This window comes from Balearica regulorum, chromosome 8 (assembly GCF_011004875.1).
Source record: "Balearica regulorum gibbericeps isolate bBalReg1 chromosome 8, bBalReg1.pri, whole genome shotgun sequence".
Lineage (NCBI taxonomy): Eukaryota > Metazoa > Chordata > Aves > Gruiformes > Gruidae > Balearica > Balearica regulorum.
In genome coordinates this window covers 27,329,505-27,352,156 of record NC_046191.1, presented here as the reverse complement: position 1 = coordinate 27,352,156, position 22,652 = coordinate 27,329,505, and the positions used below count along the sequence as shown (strand labels likewise).

The 22,652-nt window shown below is 53.1% G+C and overlaps 1 protein-coding gene across 2 annotated transcripts in view; it reads left to right on the top strand.

Annotated features, from left to right (window-relative positions):
- Positions 1-19,755, top strand: part of TEDC1 (tubulin epsilon and delta complex 1) — a 93,462-nt gene extending 73,707 nt beyond the window's left edge. Inside the window, exons 9-13 of one of the 2 annotated variants that reach the window (XR_012836582.1) lie at positions 1,752-1,991; positions 9,321-9,424; positions 10,735-11,075; positions 13,997-14,239; positions 19,493-19,755. The gene's annotated coding sequence lies outside the window, so the exon portion shown is untranslated. The remainder of the gene's footprint in view (positions 1-1,751; positions 1,992-9,320; positions 9,425-10,734; positions 11,076-13,996; positions 14,240-19,492) is intronic. The other variant, XR_012836583.1, reaches the window with a different exon arrangement.
- The last annotated feature ends 2,897 nt before the right edge of the window (positions 19,756-22,652 follow it).

The following is a 22,652-nucleotide window of genomic DNA, read 5'->3' as shown; positions in this document are numbered from 1 at the left end:
GCTCCTGGGAGCAGAGTGTTTGTGTGTGTTGGCTGAGGCTGTCTGTCACAACCAGTGTGCCTGCTGTGAGCTGGCACCAGGGGCAACAAACGTGGTCCTGGAGCAGAAAACCCCAGTGTGGAGTAGTGAAATCCATCTCTGGGGCAAGGCAAGTGGCCCCAGGCTGCTGTGCCTGAAGAAGAGCCCTGGCCTTAAGAAGCCCGTCCACATGGCTCAAACCATCTCTGTAGGTGCAGGGTACCAAGCACTGAGCTGTTTCAAGCTGGTATAGCTTTGGGAGGGTGTTGGCTCCAGGGCTGCGGAAATTCAATGGATGAGGAGACTTATTCAGACACAGATTTCACAGAAAATTATTTATGAATGGGAAAGAAACAGTATATCCTAGAACTAACAAGAGTGGCAGCACCAGTCTATCTCTCTCTGAACATTTTATATCCTCCTTCAGCTTTTATACAAGGGAATTTTCATACTGCATCACATTCAGGTTTAAAACATTGCCCTCAAAAGATCTTTTGTTCTCCTGGGATTTTCAGCAGAGAAGAGTTGGCAAATATTCTTGAGCAGGGCGAGAGCACTCAGATTCAAGTGCAGGTCTAGCTCCTGCCTTGCTGTGGTCTATCACAGTTGGCTTAATGCTCAATACCATGATGTATTTTGCTGCCGTCCACTTAAACTGGCAGTAGTCACTCATGGGATGACTTATTTCCTAGTATCAAATGTTTGTTACGGCGCAGTACGTAGTGCAGTGTGCTTCAGTGTTCAGCCAAGGAGACCGGAACTGGCAGCGCCTTTCCCCTGCTTGACCCTGAAGAATTGTTTTTCTCTCTGGTGGCATGTAAAAATGACGGTGCTCGGTATGTCTGTGTGTATATGTGTGTGTGATGTATAAAAGTGCCTACAGTGAATCGCAGACAGCTGCGCTTACGGCACGGCAGAAATCGCTGTACCGAGGTGGCCCTATGGGAAGCTGTCAGGAGAGCCAGCGGGTTGGAGCTGGAGCTGCTTGTCCTGGCGTGTACATCGAGAGGGGCTACAGCCAGAAGCAGCTTAAAAGAAGATCGCCTTTCCACCCATGGTGCTGTCCTGGCGTTGCACACTTCGGACACCTCGTGCAAAGGGCATAGGCAAGTATAGGTTTTATGTTCTGGCACCAATTTCCCACTGCCTTTTGTTTCAGGTACTGCAGATAGTCTGCAGTCCCCGTTGAGGGTCAGCAGGGTGTTTTTGCTGGCAGTGGTTTTAAAACCAAATACCCGCAGCTCCCTCTTCCCTTTGCCCCCCTTCTCAGCACCAGCACAGAGAGTACAAAGCAGGAGGTACTTTAAGGGCTTGGTGCTCTCGCACACCACATTTTGGAGGGTGGTTTTCCTGTGAAGGCTGCCTTTCAAAAATCACAGCCCCTCCGCAGGAGTTGGACGCAAAGGGACTGAGCTGTGGTCGTGCCTCGGTGACTGGTCACAACTTCTGATCGCTTCTGAGGCATATCGATGCATCTGAAATACAGATGCTTTCCAATCCCTGTGAGCTTGGTGAGGCATCAGCTGTCTGTCCAGTACTGCTGGGAGATGCTGTATAATAAATACTACTTAAAAGCCTAAGAAAATCATCCCTGGACTAACACCAGCTGCAGTGAGGGCAGTAAAGTGAGCTGGGTGACCGCAGTGCCACTTAATGGGATATAACCCGGGAACAAATGGATCTTCGTCACCTCATACCATTACCGTGGCATTCAAAGTGTTTTCCTTGTTTAGGCTGACTTCTCTCACCCACCTTCGTAGCCCACTCGCTGGTTTTAAGGGCTGCAATGACCTTCGCGGTCACGAGGGCTTGGCCCCGTGTCAGCAGTTGAAGATGCTGTAGAAGGGGGAATGGCTGCTCTGGGAGACGTGTGGCAACCAGCAACCAAATGACGGGTTGGTCTCTGGCAGATGCTGCGACAGGCGGAAGATGACTCCAGCCGTACGTTTCATCCATGGGCTCAAGCATGCTCGGTAAATGTTAAGTATTACTTCAGAGAAATTGGAGAGTGTTGTAAACAACCCACTACAGACTGAAAAGCAAAGGTACAAGCTGTTAAGTGGTTTGTCCTTTGCCACATCACCACGCTGGTTGTACATTTCCTTGTGAAAGCAGGAATCTGCCCTAAAATTGTCGATGGAGTTGAACAGAGAAGGGTGGGTATCTGCTGGGGAAGCTGGGAGAGAGTGGGTTGCCCGCTGAGTGCAACTGGTTGCTGAACCGAAGTGGTGGGGGAAGGCTGGTGGTGATGCTGCCCTAACATCTGGAACAGGCAGCAGCGTTTGGTTTGGGTTTTGGTTTTTTGAAGAGGTTACAACAGCAGTTCTCCCTCTTGGTGCATCCTAAAGGGCCTTAGTTTGGTTTGGGTTTGGATCCATGGTTTCTAAGCGATCTCAGGAAGACAGGAGCATATTAGAGCTGATGGCCCACGCTGGAAAAGCAGGAAACCAGGGTTAAATCAGCACCCGCCAGCAATGCTGCATGTGGTCCTGGGTGCACCTGACAAGGGTCAGGCTGTAGAGAGCTGTCCCAGATGTTCACCTGGTGATAGCTCACGGCAAAGCCAGTCCGTAGGAAGCCCCCGTACCAGCTAACCCTCCTCCTGCGGGGCTGGGAGCGCATGGCCTTTTGCTTCGTGCTTTGGTAATGCTTCACTGAAGACAGGCTGAGTTACTGCTGCGGTGTTTAAACCACGCTCTTTCTGGTGATGGACTGCTTCCGAGCATAGCCTTAAGAGCAGCTTTTACAGGACTTCTGTGTCTGTAGTTTCTGGTAGGCCAGCACAAAGGTGTTTATAAAAGAGCATAGTTTAACCCGTTTCTCTGATGTAACTGGTGCTTGCTTTCCACACATCTTGCAAGGAAAATGGAATTAGCCTTAAATACTTAATTGGCTGATAACTCTGGCTTGCACTGTGCAGCTAGAAATACTCCTCCCCAAATAACTGAGCATCAATCAGCTTGCAGTCAAAACAGGAGGTTTACTTTGCAAAAGGCAAGCGAGGCATCTGCAGTCACTGCTCCTGACAACGCTGCGCCTGCTGGTAAATAAGGGCTGGAACCTATGTTTAAAAATAAGAGCTGCTGGGAGTAGTGATTTCCAGCACAGAGTGTTTTGGGTTCCCTGTGGGATTCCTCCACCAGCTCCTGCAGGAGGATGAGCTGGTAGCAGTTGGCGTGAGCGTGTGTGTGTATGGCAGCACAGTGCACGCTCAGTGGGAGTTAACACGTGCCTGATGATCGTGCTTGCTCGCCTCTGCCCCTCAGCCACTTGCAGCGAGAGCTTTGGGGCTTTCACCCTCGCCCTTCGCCTCCTGGAGCCGACTGCTTGCAGCTCTCTGCACCTGCTCTGTGTCCCACCTGCCGCCAGAGCCCTGTCCATCTCCATCCAAGGGGTTTTGTTCCCCAGCTACCCTGAAAGGGATGACAAGGAAAGCGGAGGTGTGCAGCCCACGGGGACCGTGCAAGCATCCAGTCTTGTGCAGTGCAAGCTCCTGGCCCGGGGTGGTGATGCCTGTCGGAGCCCCCAGCTCCGGGGTCCCCTGAGCTTTGTGCAGCAAAACTCTGGCAGTCTCGCACCATCGTCCCCCGTGACCAGGCAGCCGTGCCCCGCTAAGCCAAGGAGCTGCAGCAGTCGGGTACCTTCGCTGTTAACTGTGCCATCTTATTTCCCAGTATGAATCTTAACGTCTGGTTTGTTTTCTTCTGCGGGGCTGGAGAGCCCTTTACTCACCAAGAAATACTCCTTGTGCAGGTACATCTGGACGCTGAACATGAATAAAAGGAGCGCAACACTTTGCAAGCCTGTAAGTAAGGCAATTCCCCCGACTTTGACCTTTCCTTGCCCGTTGGCTCTCATTTGTTTCACCCTTTTAAAGTGGGAGGCAGAGGGCTGACCTCTCCTCAGTCCTGCGGGACCCGTGGGGACACGCCTGTGCCTTGGGCAGCGCCGGCAGCCAGGGCAAGCAACCCCTGCGGCTCCCGGGGCTGACGGGCAGCACGGAGGGACAGCAGCGGCACGGTCCCAGCAGCCAGGCTGGTCTGGGTGGGCAGCCGCGCTGGGAGGGAGCCGTGCTCTCTTGGTGGCTCGTGCTTTGATTTAGCATTGAGTACAGCTAAGAAATATTTAAGCGTTAGGTTTCTAGCGTGGCTGGCTGCCTCAAAGACAAGCAAACAAGGAATTTGCTAGAGTAGCTGTCAAAGCAGGCTCTCAGCCCTCGCTTACGCTCTCCTTCTCCCATCTGACCTTATTAATGCAGCCTGGTTGTTTTGCAAGATGCCTCCTTTGCCTTGCAGCATCCCACAGCCGTTCTGGAGGGAGCGGGGCTGCGAAACCTCTGGAAGGACTGAATGGCTCAGTGGAGCACGACCGGAGCGCGGGGAGGGAGCGGGATGCGGGGGCTGAGCCGGTGCGGCAGGGCCGTGCCTGCCCTTGAGCTTGTCTTGCAGGAGCCACCAGATGCCCTTTAGGTTACAAATACAAATTTAAGGTAAAAAGCTGGTATTTGCTGCTATTCCAACTGCTCAGCTGGCAAAATCTTCTCTAGCGCTTGGAGGGGGCAAGTAAAGAATTTTGCTTAATCATGCCTGCCTCTTGGCTTCCACGGGGGATTTGCAGCTTCCCTGGGCCGCATGCTGCCGGGTGCCGGGGCTGCACTGACAGCCAGGTCCCAGGAGGACGCAGGGCATGAGGGGTCTGCCCATGGAAAGGGGGCAGGCAGAGGTTTTCTCTGGATGCTTTTATGTGAAGGCTCCCTGTTGAACCGCGTTGGCCTTGGAGCGTAGCAGGGGAGCTGGCGGGTTCTCCTGCCGCTGCGGCCTCTCTGCATCCCTTGGCGGGGAGGGGTGAAAGCAGGGAAAAGCCTGTGCGTTTTCCGTAAGCACAGAAATCGCCGCCTCTTGCCCATCGCTCGGCAGCGTTGGGTCCCTGTAGTGACTCGGTTTCTCCAGGTTGCACCGTTAATGCCGTAAAACGCTGGCTCCTGCTGCGGGCGCTGCCGGGAGCAGGGACAAGGCTTAGGCTGATGGTGAGCTCTGAAGTGCGGTTCATCCCGTGTCTGGCACAAGATGGTTTGTGGCTCCTGGAGCAGGATTAGCCCCTGGTCTGTGCCGGGAGGAGAGGGTCCTGGGTGGGGTGTGGGAAGAGCTGGGCGTGCGAGGTGTGGGGGAAGTTCACGCTGTGCCAGTGCTTCATGGCCCTGAGACGTGGCATTAATTCATTCTGGTCCTGTAAGTCAATGAGCTTTCTAATTAGCTTTTTTAAAAAAGATTTTTCTTGCTTATACTGATTAATATTAAAAATGCTAATATGTATTTTATAATGCTAACCACCCGTGAGGAGACCACGCTATCACCCTTGATTAACGCCAGCTTTCATGGCTTTGACATAGTGTCTTCTCTCTTTACAAACACCTTTTAAAAATGCAAGTACCCCGTAAAACCCACAGCCGAGGGTCTGGGCTGCACGGGGTGCTCGGAGGTGTCCTGGCCAAGGCTGCGTGCCCATCCCTCTGCCTGCTGGGTACCACCGCGGGGGACAGGGCAGCACGGCCGTGCGCGGTGACGTCCCCTATCGATCCCCACGTATTTATTTCAGGCTTTTACAGGTTTCCATTTGTATTCTCCCTTTTTCATTGCCACCCTCTTGAGGCCAAGACCAGCAACAAAAGGCATCGTAACAATAAAGCTCAATTGCAAGTTATTTACTTGGCATCGTAGCGTCTGCCAAACAACGATATTAATTTTGTCTCTCAATGAAGGGAATATTCTGCTGATTAGCCACCAGGGCAGCATTTGTTCTCGAAAGCAGCCTTTAATAGGCCTTTATATCACGCTGTAACTTGTATCGCTAAGTCAAGAAGAGCTTTTCATTGATGTGCTTGGGGTCTGCACCTCTGTTGCGTGGCCAGGCCGGAGGCTCACGGCACGGGACGGGCACACACTGGCCGCGATTTGGGCTGTAGGTGCTGTGGGGAAGGAGGGACGGGCAGGGCAGCAGTGGTGAGGGACGGCGTCACCCCGAGCTGCCATCCCCCCGAGGGTGCCGTGGGGACGTGCCGCTGCGGTCAGCCCAGCCGCGGGGGTGCGCAGCTTTCCCGCTCCCCTGGGAGCTGCAGTGGTGACGGGGCGGGCTCTCAGGGCTGTGGAACTTCCCAGGGAGAAAATGAGAGAGCCCAGGGTGTTGGAGAGCATGATTTCTGTGACAGTGTGCCCCTGCCCACCGGCCACGGCTGTGCTCCAGCCTCTGCGGCCGGCAGGGATAGGAAAGGGAGTGATTTATGGTCTTGCTGCTTTGGGGGGATTTTTCTCTCATCCCTCGCCTGCGTTTAATTTTGTTTGGAGATGATGATGCATTTTAAAAATCTCTCTTGTACATATGAGGAGAAAACCCGAGGCTGAAATTTCCCGGTGCTGCCCTGGTGGTGCTTAACACAGTCGTGCCACGAGTAGTTCACGTGGGGCACGCCGAGCCTGCGCCAAGCAGCTGGTGTGGATATTCCGTCCCGTTTCGGCTACAGCTCAGCATTACTGCTGCTCTCGAACGCGACCCCCAGCTAGACGTGCCCTTGGCCCTGGGCTGCATCGCCGAGGGCAGCACCCATGGGTGTCTGAAGCCCACCCGGCAGCTCCCTGCCAGCAGCGCTGTACGTTGCTCCCCTCTCTCGGCACCATTTTCCCAAGCGCAGCAACGCGGCACTCGCCTTTGAGCTCCGTGTTCCGGCGGGGACCCTGCGGAGCAGCGCGGTGCCTGTGGCAGAGCCGCCTTCCCGGGGATCCCCCCCAGGAGCGCTTTGAAGCGGCAGCCCCGGGGTCCCGACGGGAGCGGGTGGGAGCCGGCTTTCCTCCGACGGCTGCGCAGGAGGAGGCGAATGCCCCGGGCAATGCTGAGGGAGCAGATGGGATTGAATTTCTAAGGGCAAAGATGCTTTTTAAAATATTTTTTCTATCAGTTGCTCAGAAATTGTTTGTCTCAGAAGAAATGGGTTAGAACAGAGGAAGAAAGAGGGATTTTGCTGTTTTGGCTGCAGGGACTCTGTATGCTAATAAATTATCAAAAGGGCCTGAGTCCCCCTAAGAGCCCTCCTGTAAGAGATGTTCCGTCTGCCGCACATCCCCTCCACTGCCACCTCTGGCTATGGGGACGGGGCCTCTCCTCATCTCCCCATCTCAAGTAGCAACTCCAGCGAGAAAAAGTGAGGAGGACATCTCCGGGCCGCATCTCCTCTCCTTTCACATGTAGCTCGGGCATGGAAACCGAGGTGTGTGCCGCTGTCCTGGACCAAGGGCAGTGATGTGTTCTTGAGCGAGGTGAAGCCGGGCAGACCTGGGGGCTCTGCCCCCGGGACTGTGCGGCCAGGGCGGGATGGTACAGGGTGCTCCAGGGCTGCCTCTACCGCCTTCGAGCCCTGCCAGCCTGACCTAGCGAGGACCGAGCTGCCGCCCAGCCGGGTTCAGCCAGCTCACCTCCTCTCCTGCCCACCCGCTGGGTGAGCTCGGGGAGGTTTCAGTGCCAGCACATAACCCTCGGACACCCGGGGAGACGGTTTAATGCACTTTCAAGTGTGTTTCTGTGCAGAAAGTCCACGTATTTAGGAATGCTTATTTGATAACTTAAGACCTGCTTATCTGATAACTTAAGACCTTTCCCTACGCACAAAATCCCCACGGTCGTGTACCCTTCCCAGGCGGAGTCACGCCTCGTCGTGTTCATGTGTTTTGAAGAGGCGGTACAGAATCTGTACTGGAAATTAAGTGATGTCAGCCTGTCTGCCTGATGCATCGGTGCCCGTTTAGCTTGCTGGTTTATCAGCCTCCCGAACAATCTGCATTTAATTCCGCATCCCGCCTCTCTGCTGGCCTTTGAGACCAGCACATGGCTACCAATCAAAGCAAGAAAGAAATTAGAAATTATTTCAAATGGGGCTAAAGTATTTAATCATTTCAGTCTCCAAAATATTCAGTGGAGGGTCTTCTAGATAAGATCCCCCAAATACAGTCCAGTAATATGTAATCAAATAATCGCATGGCCTATTTTTCAGGGTTTTTTTTTGGGGGGGGATACTGCTGCTGTTTGTGCATCCCTCCCAGTCTTACACTCTGCGTGATGACGCAAACGCAAAGGGAAAATCCACGGCAGCTGCACATCCTCGGTGCCCTTTGGCTTTAGAAATAAACTAATAAAGGATAAAAGGGAATTACGGGTCTAATGAAAAGGATTATTTTTCCACAGGACAGGCCGTGCACCATTCTCCCCGTTCCACAGAGCATCTCTGAGCCTCACTAAGTGTCAAATGAAACGGGCTAATGAAATGGATTAGGATCTTAATAGCACATTTGATTAGTGAAGCTCTCACCTCCGGGCACTCTCTCATGTGTGTTAATGGGCGCTGCGGGGGACGGCTGCCTAAATGAACCGATTAATGGGGAAGAGCTGATGCGGGCTCCCTGCCACGGCGGCCACAGCCGAGCGGTTCGCCCAGGCTGCAGCCCGAGTCCCAGCAGCCCACGGGGAAACCCGTGTTTCTGGCCAGCGTGGGAAAGTGCACTTTGTGTGGAACAGAAAATTAAAAAAAAAAAAAAAAAGGAGAAATAATATTTTTTTTTTAATTTGTTGGTGAAAAAAAAGACCAGTCTGTTCTTAACTTAAAGGACATCACTTTAGGAGGGACTAACATTTTGTGATGGATGGGGATTTATGAGAAGAGCTGCTGTGTTCGGTGTATTCGTGGAGCCCTGTAAGAACGTGCCACAATAATTCTGAAATACTGGCACACCGCCCGGCCTCCCCAGGGGCTGGACGTCACCAAGGTCTTGGGCACAGGCAGAAATACCTCTGTGTTAGTGGTGCCTTCTGCTGTAATTAATGCCTCCTAGAGCGGTGCAAGGGTGAAATCAACGTCTTTCACTAATTAACATGATTACGCACAGTCAGCGCCCGCTCCCGCCGTGTCCTCGAGGGCCTGGATGAGGATGCGGCCGGAGCGTGGGGGCTGCGGGGGGGAAGGGACAGCTACTGCCCTGCCTGCGCGTTGGGCAACGGAGGGTTAAATACGTTACAGGGATGTGAACAGCGATGCGTTTCAGGCTGCATCCGGGGCGCCTGAATAATTCCTTAAGATATTTTTCGTAATGTTTCTTATTTCAGTGTCAGGCAGTAAATAATACGGAACTGTAAACAGCTAGGATGCTGTAGGGAGCCAGGAGTTATAAATTGCTGATGCAATAAGCTATCATGTTATCTTAAGGAAAGGATTTAAAACATATAAATGAATAAACAAACAGAGCTGGCCTGTTTATTTTCAGATGGCTCCAGGATCCAGCAGATTACCAAGAAAAGGAGTCTGCAAGCGTTCAGCCCTGCACATGGCTGCTGTCTGCTGAGAGCAGGAGTTCCATCATCGCATCCCGTGAGTTGCCTCTGAGGCCTTTATTGTGGTATTTGTCATTTAAAAGCAAAATAGTTGAATAGGTAACCCCCTGACTGCCTTTCACATCGGCAAAGTGCCTTCTCCCCAGAGTTTTCCCTTGTTCTGAAGTCTGATGACATGTCCAAAATTATGCGCCGAGAGGATAACCAGCACCCCCCTGCCCGCACACTCACCGTGCAGTAGGATGGCTCCGGGTACGATGCTCCTCCCTGCTGCGCAACAGGGTGGAAGGTGCCCTTAAAGGTTTTGGGGAAAATTACTAAATTTAACAAAGTTGGAGGGGAAATAAAGAAGCCTGGATCTGGTTCTTTCTGGAGGCAGATGCTGCTGGTCCATCATCACCCTCTCTGGGTGTCCAGGCTGCTGCACACCACGCGGCAGTGGTGCAGCAACCACCAGCAAGAGCAGCCCTTGAGGCGCTACCCAGGCAGCTTAAACGGGTACAAAACAACTCTCCAGGAGCCTCAGAAAATTAGGATTCAAAGTAAAAGCGGGTTGGACCCCAAACAGCCCCTCTGTGCCCCGCATCTGAGCCCAGGCGAGGGTCCCCAGGTGTCCCCCTCCAGCCCTGCCTGGCATCCCCGCAGGTGAAGGACGTGTTCTGGCATCCGCCTGGGATATCAGGTACGGATCTCTGGGGGCTGGGAATTGTTTCAGTAATTTGGCTTGCGGTTCGTAACGCAATTAGTCATTGGAGTAATGTTAGCAGTGCCTGATGTCACCGCAGTTTCCATGGCAATGGGCAGATTCCTGCAGGCAGGAGGAGAGTGTGTGTGTGTGCATGCGTGTGTGCACACACGTGGGGAGCTGTGGCATAGGGAGCGCAGGAGAGCAACCAGCCCCAGGCCAGTGCCCGGAGGTTTCCGAGCCATCGCGCCAGCAGTGCCGACGCTGCCGGTGCTGCGACCCCCCGCTCCCCTTTGTGTGGCTCTTCCGCAGCAAAGCCCGGGGCGGCTCAGCTCTGGGCGCCGAGGAGGCAACATTCCTGCTCCATCCCCGGTGATGCTGTCCCTGGAGAAGCTGTGAGTCCCTCTGCTTGTTGGCCTGGAGCTGGTGGCACAGGGCCATCCCCAAGCAGAAGGGTCCTGGTCCCTTTGGTGCTGTGTTCCTTGCTGGCTGCTAACCATTGCATGGGGAAATGGTGGCAGGAGAGGGAATAAACGCAGAGCAGTGACGTTGCCCGTGGAAGGGGAGCGTCTCGCAGGTGCGAATGCCTGCAGGAGGGACATCTAACTTGTATGATATTTAGGTGTGCCAGCTATATAAGACTATTCTGCTTTTCACCTTAGGCGCTCGGTTGGCACAGAAGTGACGCCTTGCTGTCCAGAGCTTGCAAGACTCCAGGCATCCCCCCGGGTACCTGGAAACCTGCTGGGACAGGAGCAGAGCCAGGCTGGATGCAGAAACAGCACCAAAAGCCCTGCTTAGGAGCCAAAGTGAGCGAGCAAAGGAGCGTGGCCGCATCCCTGCTTTGCAGAAAGGGTCTGCCTGGTCTCTCTCTTTCCTAAATTAACCCCCTGGTGAAGCTGGAAGAGGACCTCTGCCCAGCCTGGTTGGTTCCTGGTCTCCTGCTGCCAGCCTGCATGAGGGGTTTGGGAAACCTGTGAGAGCCCGTTTGCATCCCGGCAAGGTATGATGGGCAGGGCGGCCACTTTTCCACCGCCTGAGCACTGAGATCTAATTCATGTTGAGGGCAAACTTAGCGAGCTGGTGGAGAGCGTCTGTCGGCAAGGTGCAATGAAGGGAGGGAGCGTAATGCAATTGCTTCATTTGAAGCAATTAGAGCAGAGCAAAAACATGTTTTTATAAACGGACTCGATATCGGTAAGTGATGCACGGCTGCTTTTTGTTAGCGCAGAGTCAAAAAGCAATTTTCCTGTGCGTTAGGGGCAGCACAGAGGTCTAACTCGTTTGCGGTGTGGGCCACGGTGGGAATTTTTGGTCTGCATTGGAATGAGCTGCTCCATTCTCCAGTGAATTTAGAAACAGGCTGCGGGTGGGGAGAGAGGGGGCAGCGGGCAGCTCCCAGCAATTGCCGGGCTCTTGATGGCACTTAACACGGCTCGGGTCACAGCAATCCTGCCTTGGCAGCGTTTGGGCCATCGAGGGGGGAAAACTTGGGCCTTGGACCATCCTGTCCTTCTGGGGCATCTTCTGGCCTGGGAACAGCTGCCAGGGCAGGATGCGAGGGGACGCCGGTGCCAGCCAGGGCGCAGCACGGGATGCTCAGGGACGTCACCGCGCGTTATTTAACTCGGCTCTTGGGAGAAAGGTTGTAAAGAAGGCTGGAAGTTAATCGCATTAATCCCGCCTCGGGATCAAGGCTAGGAGAAGACAGCGTGATGTATTCACTCTGCGGGTCAGGAGATAGCAGCAAGAACAATCTGGCGTGAAAGCGCTGCTGTTTCTTCTGGCACTTCAGAGATGGGGCCGAGGAAAGTGATACCCAGCCGAGGCCTTTCGCGTGGCCGAGATGACGTGCCGGAGTCAGAGAGGTTTAAGCTGTTGCCACAACAGCACCTGAGAGCCCGAGGTGTTTCTATACCCAGAGAGAGGAGAATAATAATAATAAAAATGAGGAGCAAGGTAATTAACACTCTAAAATGGACTGAAAGGCCGATCGCATCGTTTGCATGGGAAGCGCGGGAATGGTTTGCACCCGGCAAGGTCGCAGACACGGCCAGCTGCCTGCAGAGCCGTCACTGCCTCCCGCTGCCCGCACCTCCCGAAAGCACGGCCGAGGAGGTGCCAGGCGCAGCCGTCAGAGCTGCGCCCCCAAATCCATGCTGGGGGGCAGACGTGTGACGGAGAGCCGGCCTTGGAGAGCTGCCGCTGCCGTGGCTGGTGGCTTGGTGGGCTTGTTTGGTAGGGCTGAGCTGCGCGGCGGCAGCGGCTGCCCTTTCACAAGCGCGTGCGGAGTTGTTTTGCAAGGGGCGTTTGTGTTGGCAGCCGATGGAGGGCTGGGGCAAGGAGCTTGCTGTGCACAGATCGCCCAGCCCTGGGCTTCTCCATGATGAAAAGAAGAGGCGAATATCTGGAGAGCATCAGTAGCAAAGGAGGGAGGCGATCGCACAGCGAGATCGTTAGCTAGAAAATTAAATGGGAAGCAAAGTGCTTCCTTTTTTGGGGCCTTTTCTGTGCTGGCTGCAGGCTGTGGGTGCCCTGTGTGGGACAGCACCTTTGATCGACAGCCCCGGTGCCTCTGCGGCACGGCACGGCACAGCTCGCACCCGGCTGGGTGGCCACACTGTACCAGGCGAGTTCAGAGCTGAGTTGGGTCAGGGACCCTTGTCCCCGTCCCACCGGCCGTGTCCGTGCAGCTCTGCACAAAGGGACATGGAGCCGGGGCTGAGCTGGGGGCAGCCCACGGACACCCGGGTGGTTACACCGTCCTCGGGGCTGATGGGTGACCGGGGTGCGGTGCGAGGCACCGGGAGGAGGCTTGGTGTCTCTGGGACAGCAGCATCGCGTGATAGTTATCCAGTCCCTCATGCTCTCATCCCAGAGCACCTATGCTGACAGCCCTGGTTTAAAAGTCACAGGCTGCGAGATTAATTGGGCTGTCAATTCTTTTTCTAGCAAATGAACTATCATCTAGAGAGTCTTTTCCAAGGTCCTGTTTTCAGCGGGCAGAGATGTCATCTCAATATTTGGCGAGAAAGATAGACAGCAGCTTTGTGAAACAGAATTTATATCTTACTTGCTCTGTTTTAAAGCTGGAGCTAATTGCAGCGAGCCTTAATGGCCAAAGATCCGATGCGTTTGATTGCTTGGAGTTACTCCATAGCTGTAGGGTGAGCCGAGCCCTAATCGCTGCAAGAGCTTTCCTGTGGGATGGGGAGAAGAGCAAGACCTCCTGCCTAGAAGAAGTGGGCTCTTTGGTGTGTAATATCCTTTAAATTCAGGCCAAAACTTTTCTCAACTCTGGGGTATAAATACACCAGCCAACCCTTTCTTAACGCCTGCTTTCATGAGCCTGCTGTTGTTCACCCCGAAACGTGCTTGCTGCTCACCCAGGACTCAGCAGCGTTTTGGGGTGACCAGCCCGGTGGGGAGACACGGCTGGTGGGAGTCTGTGCTGAAGGGGGGGCTCTGGGTCCCCTCCCGCCCCAGGATCTTCCTGCTTTCATCCGTACCGGAGCCCAGCAGTCAGCATGGCTCATCACATTCAGTCTGTTAATATCTAACTAGAAATTAAGCTTTATTAGCCTAAATGCAGTTGCATTTTCAACAGTCCACTAACCTTTTCCTCTTGAATCTTTGCTTATGTCTTAAAAATCCACTTTCAGTATAAGACTGTCAGATTTAATCCTTTTTAAATATCCTTTTCCCTGGTGAGGCAGCAAGATTTCCCAGGCAACCCTGAAACTTGCAGATAAGATTTTACTGGAATAAGACATCCAGCTGAAATGAAGTCTCTATTTAAAGCAGTCTTTTGGGGGGTATCCCACTTCATGTTTGTCTATAACTTTTAAGCATCTGTTTTCTCGCAGGACAGCTCATTTAAACTTGGCTGGACAAAAGAAAATAAGAGCTCTTTCTGCTTTACAGGTGAGTCCTGAACCCCAGTCGTAAGGCAGGCTGGGAAGCCGGTGGGGCTCTGGCAGCCATCCATCCCCGTGGGGAGGCTTCATGCCTGTCACACAGCCCCAGAGGGCTCTGCTGGCATCTCCTGGGCTTTTCCTTGCTGATGAAGAGCTGGAGGAAGGGACTTGGAGCACAGTCATACCAGCAGCCTCCATTAGCGAACGAACCCGTGCTGGTCACCATCATCCTCTTCCCCAGCCCCACTGGGTGAGTGAGCCACGCTGGTTGTCCTTTTTTATCACCATGGAACGCATCCCGTTAGTACCAAGGTCTGGGACATCTGTTCATCCCGAGCGCGAGGATCGAGAATTGCCGTGAGCATCTGTGAGCACGTTGGAGGGACCGCGCACAGCGTGATGGCACAGGCAGGTGACGTCGCTGTCACAAGCGCAGGAAGGGGAGCCGTTCCGTCAGGCTAGGCTGGTCTGCACTAATTCGAGAAAGTCAGAGCACCATACGCCGATGGGCTGTTCCCGCTCGCCTGCGCACCCCAGTACACCCTGCAGTGACCCCGGGCTGGGGCCAGCACTCGGCTGCAGCGGCAGGGAGGGGGCCGAGCCGGTGGAGTGGGGGGGTCTCTGTGTCCCGGGTGGGCTCAGGTGACTCCCCGGCAGAAACCCAGGCAGAGGCAGCCAGCTGCAAACGGCTCTCATGCTCAGTGGAACTGCGAGTGGGGGGGTTATTTTTCAAGGATGGATAGGTTTGCTTTTGTGTGGGTTTTTTTTTTTCTTTTCTTTTAAAATTAATTTTATGGGCAAATAAGTAACTACCTGCTTCTGGTTCACTAAAAATAGCCGTAAACACAATGCTAAACAAGCAGTGAGCAGGTACGTGGATGTATGCCTGTATTTCAGGGACGGCATCGCCATTTAGAGATACAAACCATGGTTAGATTAAACGCTTAATGGCTGCAATTAAACTTCCTGCAGGAATGATTTCCTTGCTGAGCTTTACCTGGCAGCAAGCTCTGCAGTGCCGGCATTTCCATAGCAGTAAGGAGGTGCAAAGGCACAGCCCAGCATGAACCCGGCCAGTGGTGCAGCCCTCTTGGCCAGCTGATGGGATTAAACAAAGACCCTCTGCAGTTATTTCAGCAGGCATTTCTGGTGCATCTCGGGGCTTGCTCAGATACTTTTCTCTGCAGAAAGAGCATAAGGTGAGAAAAACCAGTGGGTAGGTGGCAGGGTGCCATCGTGCAGCGCTCAGCTCGGGAAAAACCCACCCGCGTTCAGCAGCGCTTAGGAAAACCACTCGATTAAAAGAGTTCAGCTCGGAAACAGAGCGAAAGTGCCCGATAGCCCCGGGGCAGGCAGCAGGCAGCCAGGCATTTGGTGCACCACGCACCCTGTGCGGCTGCCTAGCCGAGCCATGGGGTGAGGAGGGTCCCCGCTGTCCCCCCTGGGAGCCCACGCCTACCTGCAGAGGTAGGAGCCAGCGGGCAGCATCGCAGGGCTGTGCTCTGCCTGCGTTTCCCCAGGCACCAGACCTTCAAAGGCACCTGCATCTCACAGCCGGCAGTTCTGGGGTGAAGAGCAGCCATTCCTGGGGCAACGGGGACCTCCCAGCAGTGGCTCCTTTAACTCAACCTCTGCAGTGAGTGTTTTGTCCCAATTAGTCCTCATCCCCAGGGACACAAAGACAAGAAATAGGCTTTCCAGAATTATTAATGTGAGAAACCAAGGTTTACTTAACAAACCGCATTCACCCACAGAGATGAAACGTTCTGGGGTGTTGCACGGAGAGCTGCAGCAAGGCCCCGCAGTGCCCCACGTCCCATAAAACAAAGTCCTCGTGAGCAGGAAGTTGCCATTTTACCTCTTATTTTATTCAATACAGGGAGAAGTGTTTTGCTTTCAGACATGATGGTAGCTGAGGGATGCCCAACCCAGGAGTGAACCACCCTCAGGTGTCCATGCCAATCCCGGTACTTGCTCTTGCAGGACGCATCTTATTTACGCACAGAACTGCTCTGATGAGTTTGGGGACATTCAGGATGCGTTTGCCCTGTCCTCAGCCAAGGTTTGGCTCACACCATGCCACGGTGCTCAGCCCCCAGGTTGAGCCACACGACCAGGGGATACAGGACACGTTTCGGTGGGGTAGCGAGCCCTTGGCTCCAGCCACCTCTGCAGCACGAGGACGAGCCAACGGGGCGCAAAAGCCAAGCAGCTTTACCCACAGCCCCGGCCCAGACTAAAGCCAACTCCCTATATTCAATAGGAAGACAAACAAAAAAAGGAGGATTCAGCTAATCAGGCGAGAACAAACCTCTTCCTGGCCTCAGTGCTGGACCCTGCGGGTCCCGCGGGGCAGTCATTGCGAATATCTTTGCTCGGCCAGGTGGGCGCAGACATGTCCTGGGGGAGCAGGAGAGCCGGCGAGTCTTGGATTAACAAGCTGGTTTTGGGTAGAACACCACAGCAATGAAAGCAAAAGCCGTATTTCTGCTCACCTTTAAAAACAGGGCTGCTGACAGTGAACTTGGCTGTAAAGCACTTTGCTGTCCAAGGATGGAAATTGCTCGATGAAAGCTTTGTATATTATTTTTGCTTCAAGTACAACTGTTATCATTTAAAGTGATCTTTAGTGCCTGCTCTTGACATCTTCTTTTCAACCTTGCAGACTTATTTTCATTGGCCTGAAGACTAAATCTGGCCATTTCCGAGCCAAAACAATTTTCTGGTAGAAATTGCAGCAAGGTCAAAATTAAGGCTAATACAATATTGTTTGCAACCGTTATACGGAAATGGTGTTCAGATGAAAACAAACGTAACGAGGGCCCAAGAAAAGAGCCAGAAAGTTAGAGCACCAAATTGCTATATTTTTTTCATTACAACAGCGGTGCTCCCTTTGATCTGGCCATAGATTTAGAAGTCTTTAAAAAGAGGAGGCAAGAACGAGTCAAAAAAAAAAAAGCATCAGTAAACCAAGGGAATGAATAGCAGCGAGACCAGGCTCATGTGTAGGTTAATGTCCAGCTCAAGGGAATTACACCTTCACTGCTGTGGCACTAGCAGGGTTTGAGAAACAAATGACCCTTATTAACTCCTGGCTGCTCTCCTGGGGATCAAAATGGGAAGATTTAAACCAAAAGTAAAATGTGATCAAGTCGTTTTGGTCCGATGGTAAAGCAGGCAACCCAAGAGGTGACCCTGCTGCAATTAGCGGGTGATGTCCTCAGCCGTGCTGGCAGCTCTCCAAATTGCGCTCCGGCTGGGCAGCAGATCTGCTTTTTGATGCTTAGCTGAACCTGAAAATCAGAGCAGAGGGCTTCTGTGGTACTTTCTTCCCGAAAGCTTCCATGGGGAAAAGGGCAGTGAAATACTGAGCAGTCACTTACCGGAACAGTGGCTTCCCTTGGATGAGTGAAGCTGCCTCGGGGAGGGTGGGTGAGCAGCAGTGCTCCTGAAACAGCCCATCCACAGCAGGTCCTGCCTCTCCAGCCAGGGATGCTGCTGCTCAGCTGGACCGGCTGGCCTTTCCCCCAGGAGATATTGCCTGTTGCACCAGACCTGAAAGCCTTCTTTGTTTACCCTTGAAGTGGAGGTTGAGCTCAGGTCTAGCAAGTCAATAACAAGGCCATACCTGGTGCCTAAGAGCCGGCATGCCGAGGCTGGTACGGTCTTCTCAGCTCCCAGCTGGGGACACTGCTTTTGGCCCCTTCTCTCCCAGTCTGCAGGCCCTGGGGAGCGGTGGGCACACGGCTGCTCTCGTCACGGGAGGTCAGCCCTGCAAAGCACGTGGGGAGCAGGAGGGTGGTGGCATCACTGTGGCTTGAGCAACATCCCCACCACCATCTGTCCCTGGATGGTGTCCGCAACCCCACGGTTTCCATCCCCGTTTTCATCCGCTCCAGCCAGGGGAAGGCAGCTCCTGTCTGGTTCAGCTGCTAACCGTGGGGCAGGAGTCACGCAGGCAATGCTGCGGGCTCTGGAGAGGCAGCTAGGTAGGTCAGCCAATTTTAAAATATGCCTCTTTAGTGCAAGTAGAAGAGAGAGCATCCATCACCTTCAGCTGGTATAAATGCATGCCCTCCTTCTTTCAATCACACCTGCCTGTCCCTTCTGAATTGCGAGCCCTTTCTGCCCATGGGAGGATCCACTTTCTCTTTTCTAACTCTGTTTAAGTTCCCCTCCTTGAAGGGGAGCAGCACCCATACCAACATTGAAAATTTTCTTATTACTTTGCTTCTCATCCCAATTTCCTGTGCTTCTCATCATCTTCACAGACACAGTTCCCTTCCTTCTTTTCCAACTATTGTTTTCTTATTTTTAACAGCTGTCAGGCTAAACTTCTGGCAAAATTGTTTCCTTCACCAAGTCTTAAACACTTTTTAAAGAGCTCTTTAACTTTCCATTCACAATCATTTAATTATTGTTTTTTCCACCCAGTCAGTTTTGCTAGTAATTTCCCCTGATTTATCTCAGCCCTTTGGAAACATCTCGTGGCTGCAGTACTGGCTGGGGCTGCCCTCTCTCTGCTCATACCAACCATAATCAGATCATGGTCACTACTCCCTAAGCAATTACCACTTCTTTAGCAATTAAATCATTGTAGCAATACAGCATCCTCTCGCAACTGGCTTAACAGTTTCTATATCAGGAATCGTCCATCTGAACCCTTTGGAAACTCTCCGGACACCCACATCCCTGGGGGAGGTTTCCCCACAGCATCACCAGCCAGACCCCACGGGAGGGAGGTTGCTGGGACCTGGCACTGATCTCTGCTTTAACTCAGGCTTTTTTTCTTTTCTTCTTCTTTCTATTTGCCAAGAAAAAAAATCCCTAAATTGCCTGATGATGCCTCGTGTACAAATGATCAAAATGTTTTTATTGCACCACCCTCTCCCAGGGCACCTCCAGCAGATAGTCCCCGAGGCTTTCAGGCACATCTAATGCAGATTGCACCATCTTCGTGACCTCAGCCTGTAACGCAGCAGGGGCAAGGAAATATTTCCCAGCTGCTGTATAATTCTCCTACAACTATACAACAAGTGGCTGGGCCCCATTTACCCTAGATCAGCTGCAATCCCCAGCACAGGCTCCTGTGCTGATATTGCACAGAATGGCTGTTAAGTACTTTTGCTGCAAGAAGAGTGATTTATAGCTCAGGGATTTAGTGACATCTTTTTCTTGTTAAATCATCTCTTTCTCACCTGAGGTGTAGGACTCGCTGTCTTTCTGACAAGACAAAAAAATTTGCTTTTTGTCTTTCTTTTTTTTTCCAATGGCATCTTACAAGGCTTACAAGGCTCTTTTTTCTGTTGCATCTTCAAGACTGATTTCTGCTGTGCTGAGCAGCCCAGGAGAACCTGCTCCTCAGAGCTGAGGGAGAAGGAAAGCCTGCTACCTTCACACTACTTTTCCCTGCCAACGTGCTCAGACTCCTTCAAGGGTGGGAACGGGAGGGAAGGACCCCAATTACCTTGTATTTTTACAGCATTTCTTCTCCTATTCACAGTGGCTCCCCTGGCCAGATCCACCAGCTCACGTTGAAACACGGGGCACGGCTGCTGGGGTTCACCTGCATCCCATCCGCAGCACCTCGAGAGGTGAAGTAGAACCTCACTGTCCCAGCTCTGCTTCGGGCAAACCCCAGGCAGAGGGAGCCCTGGTCCCAGCCCCGCTCCCTTTATAGCTGGAGACGGCCTCAGCTGGCCCCGGGGATGCTCCCCTGATGTGTAACGAGCTGAGCCTGTCTCCTGCTGCTGCAGCCCTTCCCTGCTCCTTCCCTGAAAAAAAAAATAAAAAAATTTGCACACAAAAAAAAGGTTTTGCAGAAAAAGAAAAGCCTGCTTTGCCCTTCTGTCCCAATTCCAAGCAACCTTTAGTGCCGAGTACAATAATAAATAAATCTGTATTTCTTTCCCGGGATGGTTTTAGCTCACCCCTTTGCCGTGGGTCCCCGTGTCCTGCCCCCTGTACGTGCCCTACGGAGGTCTCGGAGCCCGGCACACGGCACCGGCTTTGCAGCCCTGCGAGGGCGCGTGTGTGTTTACTGCCACTTCTCCCTGCGGCACGATGGCCGGGAGGGTTGCCATCATATTTTACGCGCAGCTCAGTCTGTATTTGCTGGGTTTTGTGCTATATATTTTCATTATTGGAAAGAGCTGAGGGCTAAGGATACTTAAACTGTAATAAATACATAAATTGTTGCTGAAGACTCCCAAACACCGTGATGGAGGCCTGGGGAAGACACAATTACCTTACAGTGAAGCCTTCGGAGAGGTCACTTTATTTCCATAGCCCTTAATTTTTTATGAAGAATGGTTCCTAATATGTGCCTGACAAAGATGCTCGTATGGTGTTGCTAAGTGAGACTATGAGAAAAGGGAGGGGATGCGATTCGTGTGCTGCAGAGCGCGACACACCATCTTTCACGGCACCCCCGGTGATGCCCCCTGCGCCAAATGCACGTCGGAGCCAAAACGGGCGAGGGGCAAGCTGGCTGTGGGGACCCGAAGCCCGCCCCGTGCAAAAAGGATGCCGGCAGCGTGACCGCAGCTTGTATACCCAACTTTGGGGACCCTAACTTTTCCCTCGGGGCCTGCCGGGGCTGTAAGAAGCGGGGGGTGGACCCGCTGCGTTGGGCAGGTGCCCCACAGGGGACACCGGTGGGCAGGGGGAGGCTGTGGGGTGCTGCCAGGCGGCGGTGGGGAGGCAGCCTGCCAGAGCCGGCTCCCGGCGGTGGCATATGCTCGCCCAAAAGGTTCCTTGAAATCTTCCAAACAACTAATTAGTACAACCCGGAACGTGATTGTTGCTAATTTGTGAGCAGGGAGAGGGAAGGGAAGAGGAAACCTGAGTGACTGAGTGACAGCCCAGGCGGGGGACGAACATGTGCCCCGGGCTCACGGACAAATGCAGCGTTGTCCCACGGGGTCAAGTGATGGTACCTCTTGTTTTGGCGGAGGGAAAGCTGCTGGCAGGGGTTTGCAGCTCTGGTAGGTGGGCAGGGAGCCCCTCCGCTGCCCGTGCCCCGAGGGGGGGTGATGCTCCGGGGGCTCCCGTGCACCAAAGCGCCTGCCCCGCGCGTCCTGGCAGGCTGGGGTGGGTCGCAGGAAACCTCGTCCCTTGCAAATGCAGAAGCTGCTTTTGCGGTGGTGCTTTATCTGCTGCGTTAACTCTTTGTGACTACAAGTTATTTAGCTTTGAAATGGACAGAAGGGACTGACAGCTCAATTTTTCAGAAATTTATTGTCCCTGATTAATTATATGACCCGCTTTGGTTGCAGGCTTTTATCTTTGCCTGCTACTCGTTTTGCTGTAAATCTCTGTCCGGGAGTTTTGACTCACGGGGTACCATATAATTTGGTTCCGTATATTCATTAGTGCTTTCTGATATCACAGTAAAACCTTTTTACATAAATGTGGCTATTCATTTTCCTGCAGTAAGTGTAAAAGACGACCAATGTTACGCATAAAAATAGCAGTTTATTTCAGTAGCAAGTGTCTCCATGGGAAGCAAAAAGCATCATTGCCAGGCCAGCTGCCTGTCGTGGTTAGAAAGTGCCCTCTTACAAGCAAAAAGCGGGCTAGAGCAGGTACTGCTCCGTCCTTGTGCGGAGAGGACCCTGGGAGCCTTGGTGGCCTGAGGCCGAGCGCTGCAGGACCAGCGGTGTGTCGGGATGCGGATGCACGGGAGCCGGGCTCTTCTCAAACTGGCGTGAAAGGACATATTTTGTTTGTTCTTCCTCTCCTCAGCCTGAATAAACACAATACGGTGTGTCTTCAGGCTTTTCATCACACTGCTTGTTGTCATCTCCCCCGCTGTAACAAGCACTTTCCATTTTATCCCAGCTAATAAATGACAGACTCTATTATTGGGCTCATTACCGGGGCGACTGGCTGATGTTCTCTGGCCGGGCACCTCCTTAGGCAGCACCGTGGATGCTGCCGGCGCGGGGTCCCAGCGGCTCCCGGGATGCGGGCAGCCTCTCTGCTCCCCAGCCGCAATTAGGCATTCAGAGAGGGTTCATATCAGAGGATGTAATTCCATTCCCACACGTTCCCCAGAGAAATGAGAGTTAAACAATGAAAAGATTGATTTTCCAATGAATGCCAATTTGTTTTGTAACTGGAATATCAAATTACGGAGGGCTGGGAGGAGGGAAGCACGGCACAGTGGAAGAGGGGACTTGTTTTAAATGGGCAAACAATTAATTCCCAGATTCATTACAACGATTGTAAGCGAGGGTACGTGAAACAGTAAATGCATTTAATTTGGAGCCTAGCATTTCCCCTGATGAGATCGGGAGCTTCAATATGCTCCTGTCATCGGTGAAGCTTCCTTTCCCCTGCAAAATTTAATTACCTCTTCATTACTTCAGGAAATTGATGGGAGACTGATGTGAGGCTGGAAACTTCGCACAACGCTCCCCAAATCGCCTCCCCCACCCTGCTCCGCAGGGGCTGTTGAAACGGGACGGGATGGGACCTCGCAGCCCCCCGCCTCATCTCCCTCTCCGCAGGGAGGAGCGCACCCTCGCTCCCCCGGGTGTCCGTGGCGGCTCCGCAGGGACCCCGGCCAGACCAGGGCTGGGTGCCCCAGGACGGCAGCCTGCCGGCTCCTGAGCTTGCCTTGATGTGGCACCGGGCAGTCGGGGTGCATAGGATGGGGG